The sequence below is a fragment of the Mus musculus genome, chromosome 3 (genome assembly GCF_000001635.26).
Source record: "Mus musculus strain C57BL/6J chromosome 3, GRCm38.p6 C57BL/6J".
Lineage (NCBI taxonomy): Eukaryota > Metazoa > Chordata > Mammalia > Rodentia > Muridae > Mus > Mus musculus.
In genome coordinates, this window is record NC_000069.6 from 152910349 (window position 1) to 152931190 (window position 20842).

At 45.8% G+C, this 20842-nt stretch overlaps 1 protein-coding gene and 1 long non-coding RNA gene across 4 annotated transcripts in view; one reads left to right on the plus strand and one right to left on the minus strand.

The window, feature by feature from the left end:
• Nucleotides 1-20842, minus strand: part of St6galnac5 (ST6 (alpha-N-acetyl-neuraminyl-2,3-beta-galactosyl-1,3)-N-acetylgalactosaminide alpha-2,6-sialyltransferase 5) — a 162326-nt gene that overhangs the window by 90464 nt on the left and 51020 nt on the right. The window lies entirely within an intron of this gene.
• The window catches only part of Gm46830, a 95440-nt gene that overhangs the window by 10573 nt on the left and 64025 nt on the right, over nt 1-20842 (plus strand). Inside the window, exon 3 of one of the 3 annotated variants that reach the window (XR_003954688.1) lies at nt 1-20842. This exon is cut by the window's right edge and continues 9157 nt beyond it. The exons of the other annotated variants lie outside the window; for them this stretch is intronic. This is a non-coding gene — a long non-coding RNA (predicted gene, 46830). 3 annotated transcript variants of the gene reach the window in all.

The following is a 20842-nucleotide window of genomic DNA, read 5'->3' on the forward strand; positions in this document are numbered from 1 at the left end:
GGACCCATTGCACTCAGCAACAGTCAGTGCTTTGCTGTCAGCAAACACTGTGTGTGAGAGGCAGCTTTGACCATGGTGCGTCAGAGTTCCATACACCTGATCCAGCAAGCTGTCACTGCCCTGACCCCACGGACTGCACAGGGAAGCGTGATGGCTTCCCCGGCTCCAACGGTCACCCACGCTTCCAGCTGATGGTCTCCTGGTCCTTTTTGTATGGCTTAGTTGATGCAAGATATTTCTTTTTGGAAGATGCTTCATGAGATAGATGGTCATATCAATCTCTTTCTAACACTACATGTTTGTTTTCTCTGTCCCCACATCCAGCAGCAGCAGCTTATGTGGCCTCCCCGCCCCCATGGGGTTTGAAATCTTCAGGCTCATTTTGACCTTTCAACCCTGATTTTAATTAACCTCTGAGCCTACTGTTTTAAGACCCATCCCAGTTTTCCTCCCCTGTCTTGTCTGTCACCAGCTTTCCAATGCAGTCTTATCTCCTAACGTAGGTTCCGCGTCTCCCTCACCATATTATATAACTCATGTTTGCTGCTTTTGTCATATAACACTGTCATTTCTTTGGGAGAAAATTTGGCTCTAAATTTCATCAGAATCACTAATTTATTGCCTGTATACAGTAGAAACTTTAAGAGGTCTGGCTCAGTAGACTAGTCTAATAATCTATCATCAAAGAATGCTAGTTAGTTATCTCTTGCACCCTCTGCTCTCTTGTCTGTAAGTTGTGAATAATACTAAAAAGTTATACATGCAATTGATGAACTACAATCTGTGTGAAGTACAGTTAGTACACCTGTACTGTATATACAATGACAATCATCAGCACTATCGTGAGCATGTCACTGTCACTATACTGACAGAGTTTTAGGTTCCTGTATGCCCATGAATATCTGGTGTAGCCTGGTGGAGGACCTGGCCTGGAAGTCAGAGATGCAATATCTCTCTCACCTCTGTCCGTGACCTTGAGCCTGTGTGCATGACCTTGGGTTAGTCAGATGGGTATGGACTTGGGGACAGGGCTGAGCCTCTCTGCACTCCTATGATTGAGACTATGATTGCACATTGCTGTTTTGAGTCAGGTCCCTCAGTTTGATCTGGGCTCTCAGTGACAGGCCCATGGACTCGGGCTCAGTGTGGACTACTCGGCCATCTTGGAGATGTATTGGTGAGTGCACAGATATAGGGCCACTGCACTTTGGCAAATGCTGACTATAGAATGGTTATGGCCTTCAGTTTATGATCTCAATGGCTGTTTGGGCATTTTGAGAGGAAAATGCAATGCCGGAGAGTTACAGAGGGGACACACCTGATGGTTTTTCTCTTAGCTGATTCTGTGGGAGGGACGCCTCTCCAGCTGATCAACCTAGTGACACTTCTCCAACTCATCCTCCCTGCAGACACCTCAGGTCACGGGACCAGTGGCCTCAATTACAGAGGCAGGGAGACAGATGCCAGAACCACACGGTTACAGTTGGAAGAGCCCTTGTCTAGTCTAAACATTTGATTTTACACATGAGGGAACTTCATCTCAGAGAGACCAGAGGACAGCTACAAGGTCACAGAGTTAGAAGTAGAATTTGGCATGGACAGCATAGGTTCTGGAAACCCAGCTGAAAATGTGTCCCACCTTCCCCAGGACCATCCACAAGGGACGAAGACAAAAGTGAGCCCCAAATAGGCAGCATGTAGAACCTTCTAACCCTTCTGGCCCCCAGTCCTGAAATAAGGTCTGATTGATCAAGACTGTTGGGGAAAGCGTTGACGGGAGCTTGGGGAGAGAAACACACTTTCTAATTCTTCACTCCTGTGTGAAGAGCAAAGCTGTTGTCATTAGGCTGTGTGTTGCAGAATCCTAGAACGGGAGCAACTGGTGCTCGAGGTCTTTTTCTCTTGTGCTTAAGGACCTACTCAGCACCCTGTGGTGGCAGGTCATGGGAGACAAAGAATGTGGTTGTGTTTCCTGAAATGTGTTTCCTGTCATGACTCAGGGGCCCCTCCCTTGACACCAGCTCTGTGAGAGGACAGTCCCGGGAACAAGTCGGCATGAGGCCTGGCACCTGGGAGGCTTTCAGAAAGCTGGTTGGATGAGCCCAGAAGGCGTCGTGTGTCGGTGACTACATGCCACAGAAGACGCAGTAGAACGTGAATTGGCTCAGCAGTCGGAGCCCTGTAAGACGTGATGATCAGGCCAGTGGAGAGTCTATGCTCTCACACTTGCATAGGCTAGTCGAGTGGGGCGGGGCAGGGAGGGGGGAGGAGAAAGCTTTTCTCGCTTGTATTCTCATTTCAGTAGAGTAAGCACGAATTTGTGGTTCAGTGGTTCCGCCTCTCACTGTGCTTTTCTTCCTCTGACTTCTTGCTCTTAAGTAGAAGTACCAGCCTGCAATTCTGTTGGGGCATTGTGCGTAAGCCGGTGTTTTTCTTCTGTCTCCTTTTCTCTGGAATTTTCTTTTCTTTGGAGAGACATGGCTACTGCAGGGTCTGAGGCCCACAGTGTACCTGAGGGAGGAACACCGATAAGTGCTGAGGCAGGTTGACCACGGGGGAGACAGGAAGTCTCCCATGGCGGAGCCTGGTAACCATCAAATCCCCTATATCGCTCTGGAATCTTCCTTGCTCATTTGGGGTCAGGTGACTGAGTTGTTTCTCCATCAGTAGACTGTGAGAGTGAGTGTCGTAAGTCACTTATGAACCTGGGCTTGCTGACATGCCTGGTGCTAATGTCCAGCTCTTCCACAGCAACCTCACAGGCTACCACCATATGGGAAAGGGCTGTCTGATGACTCTGGTCTACAGTGCAAAGACAACTCTACCCCTTGGGCCTTATTTGTAACCGAATCATTACCTACCCCACCCTGGCTTTTTATTCTAGTCTACAAAGCCCACCTCATCTGAGGAGAGCACGGAGGCTGGATTCTGACCGCTGTGTCCTCTTGGCTGTCTGGTTTGGGAGTGCAAATGCACTGGTTCTGGGCAGATGGTTGGTGGGGAAGTGGGTGTGTCCCCTTACGCTCCATTCTGCTCGGAGTTCCCTGAGCTTCTGTCATCTCCGTTCTCTTTAAGTGGATACAAGAAGAAGTTTTAAGGATGAAAATGAAACTTTAAACACTGGATGGTTTTGCGCTGTGAACTGTCAACGCTTTAAACTGTTTTCGTAACCCTGATAAGCTCGGCATTTCAGTCATCTCAGAGAGATTAATTTTTGCTTATTTTCAGATATAGTTGAGGTATTTTTAAAAGCTACAAGTCATTGCTGTTAGGCTGGGGACTTTTACATTATTATTAATCTGGAGGTATGAAATGTATTCATCCCAAACTTTGGGTAATTATAATGAAATTTTAAAAAATTAACAAATTCTGGGGCGGGAAAGATGGCCCTGTGGTTGAAAGCACTTGTTGCTCTTTCCGTGAACCCGAGTTCAGTTCCCAGTACTTACACAGTGGCTTTCAACCATTTCTAACTCCAGTCCAGGGTTCTGATGGCCTCCTCTGGCCTCTTTGGGCACCAGGCATACATGGTGCACAGATATAGATACAGGCCAAACACTCCTACAGACAAAATACTTTTAAAGAAAGTTTTTGCATTATAAACTTGGTTTCATTTTCATTCTCTATGTTAACCTGCCATTAACAAGTGAGCCATTGTTTTGACCTTGAATCATTACTAGAACGACCCATGATGAGGCATTAGTAGAAGCTGGTTTGGTAAATATGCTTATTAAGCTTAATATTTTATAAAATTGGATGTTTTCAGTGCTTTTACATAAAAAATATTGTAATTGATCAGTGATAATTCTATAATATTCTGGTAAGATAGGCTGTCTACTCCGCATTGGGTAAGTGCATTTGGGATGAGACTGAAAGATCCTGAGAGAGAAGAGTTAAAAATTATGTAAGCCCCCAGACTTGTGTCCAAAATAGACCCCCACTAATGGCAGGGAGTGAAAGTTTAACTCGCTCCATTGTTCCAGGTTGTACTAACCACAAAGTAGAAGTTTAACTTGCTCCATTGTTTTAGGAAATGTTTGTACAGAATACTCCAACCGTTCCTTGAACCCATTTTGCTTGCCAAATGCTATAGCCCATGCCAGGTGTTTGTGGTTTCTGCCTTTATAAACCCCTTACCCTTTGAGCTGGGGGTCAACTCCTCTACCCCTGCATGGGATACGGGTCGTCCCCAGTGCACTGGCCTTTCCTGATTAAACCTCTTGCTGTTTGCATCAAGACCAGTCTCTCATGAGTTCTTGGGCGTTGCATCATCCTGGGGCTTGAGTGAGGGTCCCTCCCAGTTCGGGGGACTTTCAAGACAAGTTACATGTATGAAAGATTGTGCCTATCACTCGGACACCTAGAGACACAGGGGCACATACCCATAAACTTTTGAATGCCCCAATGAGTTACTTAAAATGTTAAGATTAACAACTAGGACTGAAATGTTTATAGTCCGGCAGCCACCCTGGACCACTCTTGCAGAAAAGGCTCAGGAAACAATTTGGGTTGAGGTATTTTTCTTGTCTGACTCTTCCAAACACAGCTTTGTATTAGCGTGTTCAATAAACCAAGTAACACGCTCTCTGCATCACTCCGAGCCATTCTTGACCCTCATTTCATTCTATTTGGAGGTAATTACTTGCTGCTAATGCAAAATGCAAAAGACACCCTTAAATTCAGCTGAATTATTATGTAGATTGGAAACCAGACCTCTCAACTCCTCTCTCACCAGAACTCTTTTGTCTACTTTATCAAATAGAAAAGTCCATCTGATTTTTCCCCCCCACGGGAGAGGAACCTTTCATTTATAATAACAGCCTGTGCCTGGGACTCTTGGAAGAAAGGGGTGAGCTGCCTGGAGGATGACATCACAAGTGAATGAATGAATGAATGAATGAATGAATGGGTGGGTAATGGTGTAGAGGCTTAGTGTCAGATCACAGAGGAGGAATGCCGGGCTGCAGCCTCCACGCCTTTTCCATACGGCGCAGAGAGAATCCAGGCTTCTGTTTAAGGCCTTCTAAACAGAACCTGGGTAATGTTGTTGTTGATCTGCGTCTGGATGGAGCTTTGCTTATTAACTCATTTATATTCAAATCAATCGTTTCAGTGAACTAAGAGCTCATGTCTGGATTAATAGTACTTACAGTAAAAATGGAGCATGGGTTTCTCAGCCTCATTCCAGGAATCAATAAGCAAACAACAGTAAAAGGCTATTTTTTTTTTCCATGACTACCTAACTGGCTTCCCAAACATCCTCTTACTCAGAGGAAGGGATATTCTTCTATTGCAGTAAGAGGCAGCGAGCACATGGCTTCTGTTAGGACCAGTGGAGCTGCGTGCAAAGCTCAGTTGTCAGGAAGAAAGTTATTTGCCACAGGCCTGAAAAACTTCAGCGGATTCTACCAATCAGGTCTTCCTGAACCAGCGAATCACAGGGGATTCTACCAATCAGGTCTTCCTGAACCAGCGAATCACAGAGGATTCTACCAATCAGGTCTTCCTGAACCAGCGAATCACAGAGGATTCTACCAATCAGGTCTTCCTGAACCAGCGAATCACAGAGGATTCTACCAATCAGGTCTTCCTGAACCAGCGAATCACAGAGGATTCTACCAATCAGGTCTTCCTGAACCAGCGAATCACAGGGGATTCTACCAATCAGGTCTTCCTGAACCAGCGAATCACAGGGGATTCTACCAATCAGGTCTTCCTGAACCAGCGAATCACAGGGGATTCTACCAATCAGGTCTTCCTGAACCAGCGAATCACAGAGGATTCTACCAATCATGTCTTCCTGAACCAGCGAATCACAGAGGATTCTACCAATCAGGTCTTCCTGAACCAGGGAATCACAGGGGATTCTACCAATCAGGTCTTCCTGAACCAGGGAATCACAGAGGATTCTACCAATCAGGTCTTCCTGAACCAGGGAATCACAGGGGATTCTACCAATCAGGTCTTCCTGAACCAGGGAATCACGTGCACTGATGGACTCGGCCCCTCACGGCAAGCAAAGTCCAGGAGCATTGTATTTCCTGGAAATGGAAACGAAATATCTTCCATAAATTAAGAAGATGGCAAGACAGTAAATCAAGATTAGACATGTGGGACTGGGCATTATTTATTTTTCGCAGAGTAGAAAATTAACGTCTACAAAGTATAGAAACATTTCAATCAAAAATCAGGGAACAGTGAGTGATTGATAACCCAGGCTCATATCTGTAGACCATGCTTCCTTCTATGTTCTTATTTTTCCAGTTCCCGTGACTTTTCTTCTGGTCTATTCAAAACACTGCTTCCCTGCAGCCTAGTTTTGAAAATCTTATATAGCCCAAGCTGGCCTTGAACTTGCAATGTGGTCCAGGATGATTGAACTCCCGATCTTCCTGCCTCCACCTCCCGAGTACTGGGTTACAGGTGTGAGATATCACACTCTGATTTATGTGATTCTAGAGGGATCAACCTCTGGGCCTTATGCACACAACGTCAGCACTTGACAAACCACACTACATCTCTAACCTGAGCACAGCTTACAAATCCTCTCCCTTTGCCCACACAAAAATCACCCCGGGCATTGCCTGCAAAGCACTTGAGTCCTAGCTAACATTTTAGAGTGTTGGGGCCAGACCCACGCCCAAGGGAGATTTCACAGACACTCGATATACACAAACCACTGCACAGACATTTCCCCAGTCACCTTGGTATTGTCATGGCAGCCCCACTGTGTCGGGACAGAATCTAGACTCACCCTCAATTTTCTAAGAAAGCCACTTAGGAAGGACCAAGCTGCCCAGCGTCCCCAAGATATCAGTGAGATCGATTGAATCAGCATCTTACATCTCACAAGATGATCTGGCCTTTGCCTAACTTGCTCTTACTCAGTTGCTAAACTTCCAATCCCTCCAGTGAATTCTGGCCATAAAATGTTATAACCATGGATCTAATATGGATACCTGGGAAGAAAAGTTGATGGAAAGGCACAAGGGAACATTTCTGTGGGAGAGCAATGTCCTCAGATTGGATGCCAAACTGGCAGAGTCTATAAGTGTTAACCTTCAGATCTGCCCTTTCTCAAGGAAGCTGCTTTATAGCAAGTGTTGGCCGATCTTAAGAAATTGATTCATTCTCCAGATTTCAATTCTGTAATTTATTCATGCACACACTCATTCCATCCATTCAATAATCAACAAATGTGTATCAAATACAAGGCTGGATTCTGCTTAAGATACAGGGGTTGCTACAGTGAACAAATGGACCCAGATCTCTGTTCCTGTGTCCATTTAATCCTTGGCCAAGGAGGAGTTATGGGTCAATACTTGCTGGTGTAAGAACGGGAGTTCAAGGAGCAAGCTCACATGTGCTCAGTACTGCAGACACCTCTGATCTCTTCTTCCTCCTGTTGACTAAGCCCAGGTCCGTCGCCAAGCAACACTTCCTCTTTGCCATTCGGCATCTTATGCTCATCACATCTCTTAGCTCCATCTCGTCTTACAAACTATTCACTGTGGACGTGATACTGTAGCCTGCTCTTCTGTCTTTTAGGAAAGGAAAACACTTCTAAGGAGCTGTTGCTAGTGTTCTCAGACAGAACCCAGGCACTGTTGCTTGAGATTCGGGCACCGTACATCAGGGGAAGCGCCTCTGTGTCCTACCGGGATGAAAACTGTTGCCTTGGGCAGCCTGGGGGTGACAGGACAAATACCAGGAGCATGGTCCCCTCTGTTCTTTTGATCTGTCCACCTTTGGGGCCTTGTGCTGCTCAGCACATGACTAGTAAATAAATCGCCTGCTGGGCCTAGGCTCTCCTTTATGTGAAGTGTGCAAACCTCACCCTTAAAGAACGTGATTCAGGGATTTTTTTTTTTCACTTCAGAGAAACCCCATGTGGCTGAGATGTGAGCTCACTGAACCTTGGCTACTCACAGGCATTTCTATTCTATCAGTTTCTATGAATTAGACACATTACCTTGTCACAATTCTGAGCTCAAAACTCAATTTACATATTAGAGCATCATGAAAAAAATATTCTAGTCCATAGCTCCTGATGCCTTTATCTCTGTTGATATGGGGAAATTAGCTTGATTCTTTCCCGGATTTTAACCAAGGGCTGACTTCTGGGTAGGGCGAATCCAGACAACCTAGAAAATATTTTAGGAGTGCAAGCTCTGTGGCAGAGGTGAGTGTGCCTGGGCCTCACTCTTCAGGGCTGGGAAGGCCAGCTTGGCTAAATACATTCCTAGTCAACTGTACTTTCAACTCAGTCTAATGTCCTTTTTCAATGCCATGCCTTGCTATTTTAATATGGAGGTCCCCCCTCCTCCACAATTCCTGAAGTATCACCCTGAGTAGTAGACAAGTCAGAACTTACCGTTAAATAGCCTAGATGCTTGCAAATTGGCCACTGGATGGTGAACATATGATTCACAGATATGTTAACAACACATATAGGTGTGTGTCCGGGGAGCTGATTTAGCATAATGGGTTAAGCCTACAGACTTCAGAGCCATGCTGGGTTTGAACCCCACCTCTACCATTAAAGTTCCCTGAAAATGGGGCAAATTAATTAACCTGTCTCTAGCTCAGTTTTTCCATGCACAAAATGGAAATAGCAGCAGCATTTTTCAGACTGATATGAAGAAGAAATTAATACTCAGATATTTAGAGCAGTAGACCTCAGTAAACAGTGCCATCGATAGAGATCAAATGGTAAAAACCACCTGGTACTGCCTGTCATGCGCTCTCTCTGAGAGGCCATTGCTCACTGTTATAACTTCAGGGAGATGTGAGAGTCATTCTTCACAGAACTGAAGACGGCCTCACGGGGACTTTTAAAAGGGTGGCTCATCAGATTGCCAAGTGTCTGCAGCAGACCTGAAGCCGCTGTGGATCTCAACCCGGGCCCTGCCTAGACCTGGGCTCTGGAGCAGCTGCTCCAGATGTCTGTAGAGGTCGGTAGTGAGAGCAGAGACGTCAAAGCCCTTTCATGGAAGGAGATGAGAACACCTGTGTCTTATCTCAGCCTCGGGCTGTGCAGTACCTGTGTCTCCATTGCGATTGCCTCTCTCCATTGTCAGGCGTGTTTCCCTCTGCCTCTCAAGTGTTCCTCAGCACCATCCGGAGACACTCTACCCTTGTTAGTTCTTGTACTAACTTTATGAATGTCAAGGGGATTTATTTCCTGGGCCGTCAGGTAGCTTGAAATAAGAGACATTTGCTCTCTTGTTCTAGAGACCACAAGTCGGAGATGAAGTTTCTGGAAGCACCACACTTCTCCCTAAGGCTGCAGGGTCAAACCCTCCTTGCTGCTTCCTGGTTTTGGTAGTTCCAGGAAATCCCAGCCTTCCAGCATCTCTGTCTCCATCTTTCCAAGGTCTGTTCTTTTCCATACCCAGTTTTTCTTTTCCCTCTCTTACAGGGGAATTTACTGCTAGGTTTAAATCATACTTCGGCAATCAGGGATGGTCTCATTGCAAGACGCTTAACTTTGTTAGATCTTCAGGGATCCTTTGACCAAATAAGGTCACATTTTCAGGTCCTGGGGTTTAGACATCAGAATGTCTTTCTTTCTCAACCCTCTCTCCCTGGTAAGAATGACAACCTGATTCTAAAGGTGGATTGTGGGGTGCCAGCAGAGTCCTGTGTTCTCTGGGTGAAGTTCCTGTGGTGAGGGTCCAGTGTCTGCCCAGCATGGGAAAGCACATGGTGGAGACGGACTCTCGTCCATTCTATAAGGAGCTGCTGAACCTCCCCACATGCCGCCTCTGTCACGTTCAGCACTAACTGCCAAGCACAGCATGAGCTGTTTCAGAAAGCTCGTGGCAAGTGTTTAAGGGGCTGATGTGGCCAAGACATTTTATAGTCTGACCTCCACTCAAGTTCACATTTGTCAGCGTGGCCACATGTCTGTCTTGTCTCCAACACCAACTGGTCGATCTGTACTCAATGACAGCACTTTTTAATTTAATGCTCCCATTGAGACAATTTTTTGAGGCTCCATGTAAAAGTTATCACACAGCCGTAATTAATCCACAGCAGCCCCGGAAATGTGTATGAGGGTCAGGCTTACAGTTTCTGTTTGAGCTTCAATTTCATTAGGAGAAAGCAAACTGGTGCTTCTAAGCTACTACTTGAGCCAGGCACGAAGGAGACAGCATCCTGTGCCATTACCACAGCAAGTGAGGAGGAAGCAGTGAAGGAGAGACAGAGGTGGAGTCATGTAGATCTGCTCTCCCAGGGTTATGACTCACACTTCAGTTTCTGGTTTACCACTCACAACCCAAGCTGGTAAGTGACTTCTTTCTCTATGGCTCAAGTGTTACATAGCAAAGATGCACACCATATCATGTCTCTGGGCCCCTCCACTTAACATATTTATGGGTGGGTGTAGCAGTGTGTGTATGTGATGTATCTGTGTGCACATGTGTTGTGTATGTGATGTATCTGTGTGCACATGTGTTGTGTATGTGGTGTATCTGTGTGCACATGTGTTGTGTATGTCATGTATCCATGTGTACATATGTAGTGTATGTGACTTATCCATGTGTACATGTGTCATGTTTGTGATGTATCTATGGGCACATATGTTGTATATGTGATATATCTGTGTGCACATGTGTATGTGATGCATCTATGCACATGTATTGTGTATGTATAGTTGTGTGCACATGTGTTGTGTATATATTATATTTGTGTGCACCTGTGTTGCATACATGATGGGTGTACATGTGTACATGTTAGATGGTAGGTCAAAGCTGATGTGCAGTGTCTTTCCTTCATTACATTCCACTTTTTTTTTTTTGACACAGGTCTATAATTGAACTGGAAGATCATGGATTTGGCTAAAGTGACTGGCCATCGAGATTTAAAGCTTACTCTCCCCACAAAACAAAACAAACCCAAAAGGCAAAAAGCCCTGGTATTGTGGGCATAAGCCGGTGTGTCCATCCGAGACCTGATCTGGCGCCCTTGTGTCTGCACATCAGCACCTTACTGACTGACCCATCATCCAGCCCCTTCACACAGGCCTTCAATTACTCACTAAGAAAATGCACACTGGGGAGTATAGGGCTGTGAGTCTGGATGTACACAAATGTACCAGCTGACACTGTTACAACATGTGCAAGCCAGGCTGGCTTTACTTACCAGGCAGAAGTCATGGGTTTCACATTAATACAATGCCCTCGGGTTCAGTGATAACAGTGTCTCAAACAACTAGTATTTATTGAACACTTACTTTGCATCCATGTGGAGAAGAGATGAAGTCCCGAGTGAGCATATATTGTTGCCATGAGCACAAACATGTCAAGGACCCCAGAGCCCCAGACCCATGGGACGAGCAAAGCCTTCCCTGGTCTATGACTCAATGGTACAAGTGATTGAGCCTTCGCTAAAACCAGTGTATGAAGAAACTTTCAACCACTGCCTTCTCCTGGGTGCCTGAGACCTGAAACTGCCCCCCTTCAGAGACCTCCTGTGAAATTAGCTAGTCAGCCTCCTCGTCCAGCTGCTTGTGGTAGACAAGCTTCCTTGCTCAGTGGTACATAAGAAGTTCACTCAGTTTCCTGGATGCGGATCTGTTTCCATCAGCTTGCACAGTGCCCCTGAAGCCAGCGTTTCTGTATGTGTGTCTGTCATTTCTTCATTCTCTGTCACCTCAGGTAGATCAGCCTCTACATACCAGCCTAACAGTGATGGGCCTGAATGTTCCCGGACTCTGAACACTGTATTCTCTAGGTCTGGCCACTCTGGCTGTCTTTTCAGCTGCTGCCCACAACCACTTAAACTAGCATGGTCTGCAGTAAGGATGATTTTATTTAAGGCTCAGGTGGCCCATGTTGCCCATGTTGTTAATATTCAAATACAAGTGTTAGTGAAACCATACATATGTAACCAACCTGCACCAGCCTGGTGATCTACCTTCTGATTTCAGGGTTTCACATACATATACCCACACGTAACTGAGGGCTAGCCATGAGTGCCCCATGCTTCACCCATGGGGAAGGTCCTATGGTTCACACCATTTTGCAGATAAGGACCTTGAGTGCTGGAGTGGTTAAGCAACTTCTGCATAATCCCCCAGCTCACACCCCGTGACTCAGTTTCTAGGCAGTCTTACACTAACTGCCAGTTCCACGTAGGTAGCAACTCTGCCCTCATAAAGCGTCGATCTCCCATGCGCCAGCCCAGCTCATGATATACAGGAGGTGATCAGCAAATACTGTGGGATGACCGAGAGTCTAATTCAGATCCCTCACTTGAGGCTACTACTATGTAATGTATGGATCACATAGTCTTCTCACTAATCATGTGATTCATGACAAGGCCATGGCCTTCTGAGTATGAATAGATGCTCATATACAACACACGTGCATATAAATACATCATATAAGAACACATGTGCACACAGGTATATCACATATACAACATGTGTGCACACAGATATATCACATGCACAATACATGTGCACACAGATATGTCACATACACAACACATGTGCACACAGATATGTCACATACACAACACATGTGCACACAGATCCATCTATTTCACCTCCACTCCTGGAATCCAGGGACATCAGCTCATATCCTGTTGACCCTTGTCTCTGTCTTGCATAAGGGTCATTCATTTCTAAGTTACCTGTCCTATGATACAGGGGTAAATTCCCTGGTTTCCTTGGTATCTCTTATATAAAAGGCATTCCCATTGGCTGATCTGATCTTGGTTGGCTAAAGCGAGTGGCTGTAGGTGTAGGAACTACGATTAGCTCTCGTGATGCCCCTGCCCTTTTATCTGCAGTAATGTTTTTCTTTCTGGTCACTGGTGCTAGCTCCATGTCAATGTGTTCCCCAGACCCAACAGAAGAGAAGTGGGAGGAGAGACGTAAGAGTGTCTCAGCGGTGCTCAACCAGCTCACGCTAGTGCCAGGCAGTGCGAGCTATCTCAGTAGAGTTGAGAGGTGTCTCTGAGATGACAAGGATGCTACCCAGCCTCCCATCACTTCCAGGATGCCATCAGGAAAAGACGCCCCTCCAGAGGAAATGCCTAGCTCTGTAGAATCCAGGAGGGCTGCTTGTTTAGTAAATATTTCATCAAGAACATTAGCTGTGGAGTTTGGATGCTTAAGTAATGCAGATAATGAAATGTAAACAATTAAAAATTAATAATGTTTGAAATGTTAAGCATAATTAGGCAGGCAGCGTGTCAGTAATGAGGGGGTCCACTCGTGGTGACTGTCTATCCATCCACTCTCATGGTTGTGCTCCAGGAGACATAACCTGTCACACGGCCCAGGAATCGTTCTAGGACTCAACCCTGTGCACGGAGTTGTGGGTATGCGGGATCTGCGGCTGTCTGCTGGCGGTAGTTCCCCCAGCGTGGGCAGCTTTACATACAGCCTGCATGGAACAGTGACTGGTGTGTTTGGCGAGGGGCAGAGGAGACTGTATAAACATTGCTGGAAAGCACCCTTCCAATCAAAGGTGCTGGAGTTGAGGCAGGGGCGTGTATACGTTTATTTAGCGAGTCATGTGGTGCAGACGGGCTCTCTGGGGACTCGTTCCATTTATCCTTTCCTTCTGCTCTGTGCTCTCATCTTCAATCATCTCCCCTTTCTTCTCCAGTAGCTACTTTTCTTCAGTCTAAAAATAATACACTCAAGTGTCCTTCATCTCACAAAGAGAATTCTCTTAACATGTCTCCCTATAAAGGCAGCCAGCCTTCCCCTCTCCTTTCATTCCTCATCAGACTTCCTGGAAGAATGCAGCACATTTCTGACTTCACTCTCCCTGAATTTCATTCCCTGGTGGAGCATCCAAGTGCTCTGTCTCTGTTTCTGTCTCTCTGTCTGTCTCTCTCTCTGTCTGTCTGTCTGTCTGTCTGTCTGTCTGTCTGTCTCTCTTTGTCTTTCTGTCTCTCTGTGTCTCTGCCTCTGTCTCTCTCGTCACCTATGATGTCTTATTGGTTGAGCCAGTGACTTCCCTGTCCCCACTCTGAGGGACTGTACCCCATCCCTCAGAAATCCTCCCCTTTGATCTCAGCCTTCACATTTTTACAATGTTCTTTTGGCCTCTCGTGACCAGTTTTTAGGTTTCTGGTCTAAGAACATTTCCCCCTTAGTTCTTTACTTCTTCACACAGGACTTGCAAATAAAATTTAACAGAGACAGGATAGCAAGCACGTGTGTAAAATGGAGAGGAGACGCTGAAGAGATGGAAAGCAACAGCAGTGGCCACAGCAAGTGGTGATAAGGAATTTTAACTTGTTTATATATTTATTGTTGGAGACGCCTGCTATTGAGAGAGATCTCAGTCCACTGAGTCCAGATAGCAATCCAAGCTCTGTGGAAGATGGAGGATGCCCTGGCTCATCCCAGCTTCCCTTTCTCTACCTAACTGGTTGAGTGTCTCTGAGCACAGATGTCTGACCTTGTTTGGAGGATGTCCCTGAGCAGAGCTCTCTGCAAATGCTGCATGATTTAGCACATACGCCATGTTCTAGCTTCCTGCCTATATGATAAGTAAGGACTGTGCTGTGGCCAGTCAGCCCTTCCCACCTGTACTGCGAGAGCCCTTATACACCTTACCCGGGGGGCCATAAAGCGAGCTGTCTCACTGAAGCTGACTCCCTGACGTCCATTCATCATACTCACTCATGGCTGTCTGAACCCTGCTCGATACCTCTGCTCTCTCTGCCTTGTGGGCTGATGGCCAATGACACCTCTAAAAAGAAGGGGGACCCACAAGATTTTTTTTAATTAAAATTTCTATGTATTTTTGTGCGTGTGTGTGCATTCGTGCATGTGTGTGTGTGTGTGTGTGTGTGTAAGTGTGACATGGCATGTGTATGGAGGTCAGAGTACAACTCTTAGGAATATGTCCTCTCCTTTACAAAGTAGGTCCCAGGGATTCACCTCCAGTTGTGAGGCTTCAATGCCAAATCCTTCTACATTCTCTTAGTTTCCCTTTTTGTTACTGTGGTAAAAGACCTTGACCAGAGCACTTTAGTGGAAAAAGTGCTTACCTGGTTCACAGTTCTGGGCTACAGCCCATCCTTGTGGGAAAATCAAGGTGGCGTGGACTTGAAACAGCTAGTCATGGTACATCCGCTGTCAAGAGCCAAGAGCAACAAATCAGCACATCCCTGCTGGCGCTTAGTTCAGTTTCTCCACTCTGCCCAGGGGACAGTGTCACCCACAGTGACAAAGATAAGACCCCGCAGACCACAGACAGGGCCACAGCCCAACTTAATCCAGCCAGTCCTCCACTGAGACTCCCTTCGAGGTGATTCTAGGCTGCGCAGAATTGACAACCAACCGTCACTCGTGTTGTCTTCTCAGCCACCTGCTGAGATGTTGCCCATGCTATCACTTAATATTATTCTTAATGTTAAAGTTACAAACCTATGCATTTGAGTTGTTCTACTATTTTTAGTGTGTAGTATTATAAAAGCCTATACAGTAAAAACAAACAAACAAAAAACTAAGATAACTGACAACCAAACCCACCCACCCCTTGGTTCTCTCCCTGCAGGGCTGGTTTATTGCCTTTATCTTTATTCCTCTGAATGCTTTGAATTTTTTCTTGAATTATTGGTTTTGGCTACTAAGACCTGGCTCTTACAGCTCAGCTCAGGGTCTTAAAAGCTGAAAACAATTATTATCCATAAAGTTCTCAATCGAGCATCCTCAAGAACATGCTCTAAATGAACCTTGCTTGTCCTCCCCTTCTCTCCTGTAACACATAAGCACACACATGCCTGTACTCTTCCACACCCTGCTTTTCCTGTTTCCTGCCTTGTCACCTCAGGCAGCTTTTTGTCCCTCACTTTCTTCCTGGGTTGGCCCACAATGTCTGTCTCCCTCTGAAATGGCATTTGCATTCAGCTAGTTAGTATAACTGCTGCTGCGTCCAACACCTGACAGAAGTGACTGAAGAGGGGAGGGGTTTGTTGGGCGCCTGGTTCCATCTCTAAGGGCTGGGGAAACATGGTGGTGACCAGTCAGTCCATGTGAGGGTGTTTATGGCAGCAGCTGTCACACAGCATTGATGATAACCATCAAAGGCCTGCCTCCAGTGACCCACTTCCTCCAGACGTCCCTTCTGCCCTAATGTCATAAAGCCATCTAAAACAGCTGCCACCTGGGGACAGGTTCTTGATCACATGTGTGGTACTTTCGCATTAAAAACTATGACATGGTCCTGTGTGTGACTCTGCAGCCACTGCCCTCATTGAAGACCTCAAATTCTGCCTAAAGAAAGCTGTCAACTGTTGCTCTCAGTGTCACCTTTTGCTTCAGTGTGTCTTCCACGTGAGCTTTCCAACAGATGGACAGATGGATGGATAGAGTGAAAAGAATTGCCGAGAGGCCGAACTGGCTGAGTGGTGTTCTGAACACTGTTTTGGTTGGGATGAGCCTTAGTTCCCTGGGATTGTTAGTAAGGTGAATGTCATTGGTCAAGTGGCTCACGAGAAACACTTCAGACTGTTCTGAGAACCATCTAAGTCACTCATCGAATAGTAGTTAATGATAGATACAGCTAATTTTCCGAGATGATGGCATTCATGAATAGGTTGGAAATAGGTTGGCCTGTGTTTGTTGAATGAAAGATACACACATACATGAGTCTCTTATAACTGGTAGAGGAATCTCCTTCATACTTCCTATCTAAAAATCCTCTGCAAAGAAAGACACATGGAGAGCAGGGTGGGGTTTAGTGGATGGTTTTTTTTTTCCTACTTCTTTAGAGACCAAATACTGGATTGAATCTGGGGAAAGCTGTGCACTTTGGAGTGGCCAGGGACCTGGATATGTTGTGTGGTGATTGATGGTTGTCGGGGGAGGTCTTGAACTTTAAGGCGGTGCTATTCCCTCCTCAGGTCTCAGCTTCCTTCTAACGCTTCTGCTTCCATAATAATGCTTCCTGGCTCTGACGTCTTAAAGGGTTAGTGCAGAAGAAACCATTTTGGCTATTTTAGCAGAGAGTTCAGTGTTTGACGAGTCAGGTGATTTCTGGTCTTTGCTTTAGTGACAGCTCTCCTCAGACCCTCAGCTTCATCTGGTAAGAAGTGACCGGATGGATTTGGGAATGCTTATTGTTGAGCATGGGAGAAATGCTAAACATGGCATGTCGAGGAAATCAATCTAATACGCATATATTAAGAGAAGCAGGGCTTAATTGTACTCGTGGCTGCACCAGCAGGGGCTGGAGAGGGCTAGGCTTTATAGGCACCCACTGTTCTCTGTAACTTGAATTAAAAGGCATCAAAATGCCTTGGTCTACTGGTTGCTCTAGGCCTTTATTGGAAACCCTGAGTGTTTTTCTATAGATCCTAGCACCAGAGGTCTGTAGTTCTTGTGATAGCTTAGCAACCCAAGTTTTTGACCTGTGGGCAATTTCTCCTCTACAAGGGGGAAAAGAAAAGAAATTAACCAAATAATTTAAATCTAACAACAAAGTAATAAAATGCCAATTTCATTCTGAAGTTAATGGCATTACTTCAAGTTATTTAGCACTTCGTAGCAGAATAACTCGCCAACCTGCACTTTGCATATACATATTTATTGAATTCACCAAGAGTGTGCTCTGCACATTGACTGCCCATGATTTGTGCCTAAATAATAACTCCTGAATAGAACTCACTGCTTTATGGGTCTTTGGTGGGATTTTTGAAAAATAAATTCTGCACAAGGGGTGGCATTAAAAGGGAAAAAAAGAAATATAATGTGATTTTCCTCCTATGCAGGCACAGCGTTAGCTTCCTTTTATTAATCCGAGCAATGAAAATCACTTTGACACATTGTTGTTATTTATTATTTATTTTCACATCTTTCTTTAAAAGGCGGGGTGTGTCCATTTTAACACACTGCTAGAGTCTTCAGAGTCTGTGAGACTGAGTACACAGAACCAAGCCCAGGACGACACGCTGCGGAGCCAGCTCCTCACGCAACCATGTTTATTGCGTGCCCGCTGGCCTGGAGTGCAGAAGTAACTCCTATTAAATTAGCAATCAAGCAAAGCAAAGCTTGAGTCACAGAACAACCCAAAGCACAATGGGATGAACGTGGTGACGGCCAACTCCTTGAGTGCTGTGTATAGCTTTTAAATGTTACCTACAAATTTATAATGTCCCTGATTAGCTTGAAATGTCAAAATCGTAGCTGAAGACCCCACAGAGGATTTCTAAAGGGCGAGGTGCCTTTCCTTTCTTTCTTTTTCTTTTTGCTTTGCTTTCTTCTTTTCCCTCCTCTAGATTCGTCAGAACTAGCTAGCAAAAGCTCCCCGCTTAGCCTGCTAATGACTATCAGAAATATTCACAGTGTTCCCTGGGTTTCTTCTCTTCTCGCGTGGTCAGGCTTTAACATGCAGTCCTTAGTCTCAGCCTAATTACTCACATTTGAAGCGGGAACCTCACATCTGTCACAAAGCTCTTAGGCCACTTTTAGGAAGGCCTTGCTGTCAACAACAGGAAGTGGGAGGAGGGGTTGGGGGTGGACTCTCTTATCTCAGACAATATGTGGAATTGCACCTGACTGACAAAGCCACTGAAGAAGCTGGTGATAATATTATTACAGTAGCTACCATATGTCTTACATCAAATGCGGCTCTAGCTTTATCATTTTCACTGGGGCTCTCTAGAAGGAGATGGGAGAGAGCTGCCGCAGAGATCTGGCTCTCCACTGAAATGCAGGCTTCCTGCTCCTCTATAAAGGAAACAACTAAAACTCCATTTGCATCAAGAACCGAGAGCCCTAGGTTAATTACAGGTAAGGGTATGTTTACATTCCCCAGGGCTAGCTACTGACAGGTTTTATTTCTGAGGGAAAAAAAAAAATGCTGCTGCAGTTTGACTAAATCCACAGGTCTTTTTTTTTTTTTCCACTCTTAAAATTCTGTGTGGCCGAAAGGAACCCATCACTCAAAGATCTTTCAAAGGTAACCTGGAAAACCTTCATTTTCCAGAGTCTGAATGCAGTTAGAGAACCCAAAGTTCAGACCCGGAAGCCTAAACAAAAGAAGACATGGGAGGTCGATACCTTTGTGAGGCTCAAAAGAGGGCGGGTGGCCTCGGGGCATGATGATGGTGACATAATCGGCCAATTAAAACCTTGAGACAAAGTCTGAGCCATACAGGTGCAGAGCCCAGGATGCTGTGAGCTAAGACTAGTCAGCCGGACAATAGTATCAAAGAGCTAACTTCCCAGGTGGGTAACATGCTTGCTTTGAAAGGACCAGGACACGTGCTAGATCCCAGAACAGATGTAAAAAGTAGGGAGAGGCAATGTGCACTTGCAATCCAGCACACAGGGAGACGGAGACAGGCGGGTCGCTGGGGCTGACTAACAAACCTCTTCAAGGCCAGTGAGAGGACTTGTTACAAAGAAACAAACAAAAAGATGGGTGTTATCTGAGGTATGACTGCTAAGGTTGTCCTCTGATCGCCACATACACACACCACTTCCCACATCTGCAAGGCTTCTAGCTTCATCCCTTTCTTTTCTTTCTTCCTCCCTCTCTCCCTCTTCCCCTCCCTGCTGTGGATGGCTCTATGCTGCTTGCTCTCTCAGGACAGTAATGTACTCAGGTGGCTTCTTGTGAACCAATCCTCTAATGAATAAAGGAGCCAATCACTGGGCGAGTAGGCGGGACTTCCGGGTTGGACTGAAGAAGAGGGCAAAGCAGGAGAGAGTTAGGTCCTCTTTGGAACAGACTGCAGAGGGGTAAGGTGTAGCTGTTAGAGTTTCCCAGGCCATTGCCCACCAGCCAGCCAAGAGTTAGAGGCACAAGTGCGGGAGCATGATGGTTCTTCATTTTTTAATATTTCCCACAGCACCGCCCTCCCTCTTTTCCTCTCCCTCTTCCTCCCCTCCCTCTCTCCCTCTTTTCCTCCCCCTCTTCCTCCTCTGTCCTTCCTTTTCGCCTAGTACCAGAGGGAATGATGGATCAGCCAAGCTAACCTTAGCAACTGTCAGGGCCGTAGCTCCTCTGTAGGTTGTTAAGTTACTTCTTTAGGTTTAGATTCAGTTTTCCAAAGCCACGAACCACAGATACGATGCCACAGGCTTTCTTGCCCAGCCAGCCATGAGCTATTTAGCTGTCACTTTGTACCTGCAAGTCCCCAGGGACTCTAGATTTAGCAGTGGGAGCCAGTCTGTCTCTTGCCAGTCTCTGACCACCATCTCTGTCTCTCCTGGTGCTCACTTCTTTGCCTTTAGCACTCCTAGCCACTGACAGACATTCTCACATTGACCTGTTTGTGTAGTGATTCATGTTTGCTTCCTCACCCCCCCCCTCCCACACACACACCTGTGCACAAGCACAGCTTCGTTCTGAAGTGGCCATTCTTGTCTAGAGTGGATGAACCAAGTATCTAATCACTGAGGCAAACGGTAGCTTGTGATCTCAGGAGGCCTGGGCACTGGCTATGGATGCAGCCACTGTCAGAACACTGGCTTCACACAGATGGCCTAGACATGGGGAGTGTTTTTAATGCAGGCCATTTCTCTGGAGAAGAAATAAGACAGAAAATAATGCCAAGTTCGCCACAGGCACCTGAAGAAAAACTATTTGTCTTTGAAGGGTGTGAGGCAGAAACCATATCCAGCAAAACCTTTGTCAGATAAAACTGAAAGATAAGGTCTGCCCCCCACCCCCTTTGTTTTAATTTGTAGATAGAAACACTGGGAATTAAAAGACATTCTACTGAGAAGGTAGGTACTCTATCCTACGTAAGGAGTATCTATTCCAACGATGAGTAGTGGTATATACCTATAATCTCAGACCTTGGGAGACAAAGGCAGGGGTTTTTGGAAAAGCCAGGTCCACACGGAATTCTACAT